This window comes from Coregonus clupeaformis, chromosome 21 (genome assembly GCF_020615455.1).
Source record: "Coregonus clupeaformis isolate EN_2021a chromosome 21, ASM2061545v1, whole genome shotgun sequence".
In the NCBI taxonomy this organism is placed as follows: domain Eukaryota; kingdom Metazoa; phylum Chordata; class Actinopteri; order Salmoniformes; family Salmonidae; genus Coregonus; species Coregonus clupeaformis.
The window spans coordinates 55,679,060-55,683,968 of NC_059212.1; positions in this window are offsets into that span (position 1 = coordinate 55,679,060).

Consider the following 4,909-nt stretch of genomic DNA (forward strand, 5'->3'; position numbering starts at 1 on the left):
TCTATTGTCTCTCTACGGCTGGAGACCGTTTGTAATGCGGAGGTCACAGAATCCCCCTGGTCTGTTTGTATGCATGGGCGGCTCCAGGGAGGGGCAGGACGGGGCTGAAGCCCGCTCAAGAATAGCCTAGCACCCCAATTAGAACCCCCCAAGAAAGATTTAGTTAGTACATGCACACGTCCATACATTACAAGAACCGCTGCGCAATGATCAAGCTACCCCCTTTAGCTACCCCTGTGAAAAATGGCTAGTGCTGCCACTGTGCGTGTGCATGCAGTGTGTGTGTTTGTGTGTGTGTGTGATGAAAACGTATCAGTTACAAACAAACATAGAGTCATTTTGTGGTGAGAGACGGTCATTCATAGTACCTCCTCTGCACTGTACATGGATTCATGCAGTACAGTATATACAGTATAATCTCTGTTAAAAAATCTCCTCAACTATTACAAGAAAAGCCTATAGTTTATCATATTAATGCTCAAGCCTATAGCTGGCTGTAAGATACTCATTTTAACAAATGCCTTTTACAGAGCTATATTCGTCAATCTCATCACCCGTCCTGTCAACTAAACTTTAAACATTTTCTAGCAGGCTGTCTGTACTGTGGTTGATGTGCTGCAGGTGAACACAGGCGTTTAATGAATAACACTGATGCCAGGGCTGGGACTTTTGGTTTTGGATGTAATGACTACCTACTTAAATCATCATCTCATCGGAGTAACACTTCTTCAAAACAAAGGCTTCAAAGGAGACAGCCTCCAAAACAAACACAGCCTCCCTCTCACCTGCACCTGCACCTGCACCTGCACCTCAAACACACACACACACACACACACACACACACACACACACACACACACACACACACACACACACACACACACACACACACACACAAAGGAAACAAGGATTATACATTTGACATTTTAGTCATTTATCAGGCGCTCTTATCCAGAGTGTTAGTTTATTCATCTTAAGATAGCTAGGTGGGACAAAGTTCCTCTTGCTGCTCCGTAGGCAAGCACCATGGTCTTGTAGTGGATGCGAGCTTCGATTGGAAGCCAGTGGAGTGTGTGGAGGAGCGGGGTGACATGGGAGACCTTGGGATGGTTGAAAACCAGGTGGGCTGTAGGGTTCTAGATAAGTTGCAGGGGTTTGATGGCACAAGCGGGGAGCCCAGCCAACAGCGAGTCACAATAATCCAGACGGGAGATGACAAGTGCCTGGAGTAGGACCTGCGGCGTTTCCTGAGTGAGGTAGGGTCTTACTCTACGGATGTTGTAGAGCATGAACCTGCAGGAGCGAGTCACCGCTTTAATGTTTTCAGAGAATAACAGGGTGTTGTCCTGGGTCAGGCCAAGGTTCTTTGCACTCTGGGAGGGCGACACTATGGAGTTGTCAACCGTGATGGAGAGGTCTTTGAGTGGGCAGGCCTTCCCCGGGAGGAAGAGCAGCAATGTCTTGTCGAGGTTGAGTTTGAGGTAGTGGGCCAACATCCAAGCTGAGATATCTGCCAGGCACGCAGAGATGCGTGTCGCCACCTGGGTGTCAGATGGGGGGGAAGGAGAAAAGTGTCCCTTGTAATTGTGTAATTGAGTGTCACTTGTATAGCAATGATAGCAGATACCATGTGAGGTTATGACGGAGCTGAGTGACTTGGTGTAGAGTGAGAAGAGGAGAGGGCCTAGAACCGAGACCTGCGGGACACCAGTAGTGAGATTCTGTGGTGCAGACAGATCACCTCCACGTCACCTTGTAGGAGCGGCCTGCCAGGTAGGATGCAATCCAAGAGTGTGCAGAGCCTGAGAACCCCAGCCCTGAGAGGGTGGAGAGGAGGATCTGATGGTTCACGGTGTCGAAGGCAGCGGATAGATCTAGGAAGATGAGAACAGAGGAGAGAGAGTCAGCTTTGGCAGTGCGGAGAGCCTCAGTCACACAGAGAAGAGCAGTCTCAATTGAGTGACCCGTCTTGAAGCCTGACTGGTTAGGGTCAAGAAGATCGTTCTGAGAGAGACAACGAGATAGTTAATCAGAGACAGCACGCTCAAGTGTTTTGGAAAGAAAATAAAGAATTGAAAAAGGTCTATAGTTTTTGACGTCAGATGTATTCGAGTGTTGGTTTCTTGAGGAGGGGAGCGACTCAGGCCATTTTGAAGTCAGAGGGCACACAGCCAGTGGTCAGGGATGAGTTGATGAGGGAAGTGAGGAATGGGAGAAGGTCTCCAGAGATGGTCTGCATGGAGAAGGGAGGAGGGGATGCGGTCGAGCGGGCAAATTGTCGGGCGGCTAGACCTCACTAGTCGCAGGATTTCATCTGGAGAGAGAGGGGAGAAAGACTGTTGTTTCTCTTTGATTATTTGAGCTGTTCTTGCCATAATATGGACTTGGTCTTTTACCAAATAGGGCTATCTTCTGTATACCACCCCTACCTTGTCACAACACAACTGATTGGCTCAAAAACATTAAGAAGGAAATAAATTCCACAAATTAACTTTTAAGAAAGCACACCTGTTAATTGAAATGCATTCCAGGTGACTACCTCATAAAGCTGGTTGAGAGAATGCAAAGAGTGTGCAAAGCTGTCATCAAGGCAAAGGGTGGCTATTTGAAGAATCTCAAATCTCAAATATGTTTTGATTTGTTTAACACTTTTGTGGTTACTACATGATTCCATATGTGTTATTTCATAGTTTTGATGTCTTCACTTATATTCGACAATGTAGAAAATAGTAAAAATACAGAGAAACCTTGAATGTGTAGGTGTATCCAAATTTTTGACTGGTACTGTATATATACAGAAACCCAGCCTAAAACCACAAAGAGCAAGCAATGCAGTTGTAGAAGCACGACTGTGTTGGTGTGTGTGGACCATAATCATTCCTTAGTGATGTGGACACCGAGGAACTTGGAACTCTCAACCCGCTTTACTACAGCCCCGTAAATGTGGATGGGGGCCAGCTCGGCCCTCCGTTTCCTATACTCCATGATCAGCTTGTTTGCCTTGCTGACGTTAAGGGAGAGGTTGTTGTCCTGGCATCATACTGCCAGGCCACTGACCTCCTCCCTGTAGGGGAGGAAACGTAATGATGGTGTTGGAGTCGTGCACGGCCACTCAGTCGTGGGTGAACAGGGAGTACAGGAGGGGACTAAGCACGCACCCCTGAGGGGCCCCAGTGCTGAGGGGAAGTGTTGCGGATGTGTTGTTGCTTACTCTCACCACATGCAGGCGGCCCGAAGTCCAGGAACCAGTTGAAGAGGGAGGTGTTCAGTCTCAGGGTCCTGAGCTTGTAATGAACTTGGAGGGCACTATGCTTTTAAACGCTGTATAGTCTATAGTCAATTAACAGCATTCTCATATAGGTGTTCCTCTTGTCTAGGTGGGAGAGGGTAGCGTGGAGTGCAATAGAAATTGTGTCATCAGTGGATCTGTGGGGTCGGTAAGCAAATTGGAGTGGGTCCAGGGTGTCTGGGATTATGGTGTTGTTGTGAGCCATCACCAGCCTTTCAAAGCATTTTAATGCTACAGATGTGAGTGCTACTGGGCGATATTAATTTAGATAGCGTTCTTGGGCACAGGGACTATGGTGGTCTGCTTGAAACATGTAGGTATTACAGACTGGGTCAGGAAGAGGTTGAAAGTGTCAGTGAAGAGTCAGATTCCTGCACCAAGCCAGTGGTGCGTGTTCCCAGTCCGGCACGGCCCGTGCCGTTCCACCGGTGCCCAGTCCAGCTCCGGTCAGCGGCTCCACTCCGGAGTCAGAGCAGTCCGCTCCACCGGTGCCCAATCCAGCTCAGGTCAGCGACTACACTCCGGAGTCAGAGCAGTCCGCTCCACCGGTGCCTAGTCCAGCTCTGGTCAGCAGCTCCACTCCGGAGCTAGAGCAGTCCGCTCCACCGGTGCCGAGTCCAGCTCCGGTCAGCGACTCCACTCCGGAGTCAGAGCAGTCCGCTCCACCGGTGCCCAATCCAGTTCCGGTCAGCGGCTCCACTCCGGAGCTAGAGCAGTCCGATCCACCGGTGCCTAGTCCAGCTCCGGTCAGCAGCTCCACTCCGGAGCTAGAGCAGTCCGCTCCACCGGTGCCCAGTCCAGCTCAGGTCTGCGACTCCACTCCGGAGTCAGAGCAGTCCGCTCCACTGGTGCCTAGTCCAGTTCCGGTCAGCGGCTCCACTCCGGAGTCAGAGCATTCCGCTCCACCGGTGCCCAGTCCAGCTCCGGTCAGCGGCTCCACTCAGGAGCCAGAGCAGTCCGCTCCACCGGGATACGGTTCAGCTCCGGTCAGCGGCTCCACTCCAGGTCCAGAAGTCAGCCCCTCTCCAGGTTCGGGGTCTCCCACACCAGGGTCCAGACAGGGATCGGTGCATCGTGGGAGGACTGAGAGGGGAAGCTCCGCGTTGAGGTCCAGACCGGTCCAGGGGTGCAACGCAGAGGCAGTAAGGGAGAAGACGTCACGCCCGGAGCCGGAGCCGCCATCAAGGCTGGAAGCCCACCCGGACCCTCCCCTGTTAAGTCAGGTTTGTGCGGCCGGAGTCCGCACCTTTGGGGGGTACTGTAACTAGAACTCCAGTTAGTTTGGTCAGGGTGTGCATGTTTAGTTCTATGTCGTTGTATATCTGTTTAGAGTCTAGTTGTTATATTTCTATGTTTGGCCGGGTATGATTCCCAATCAGAGGCAGCTATCGCTCATTGTCTCTGATTGGGGATCATACTTAGGCAGCCAGTTTTCCTGCCTGGGTTGTGGGATCTTGTTTGTGTTTCGGTGTGTTTGGCTTGTTAGTGTATAGCCTTCCGACGTCACATTTCGTTGCCTTTTGTTGTTTTGTACGTGTTTATCCAGTTTAATAAACATGTTCGCATACCACGCTGCACCTTGGTCTGACCCGTCTCTCAACGATCGTGACTCATAATGAC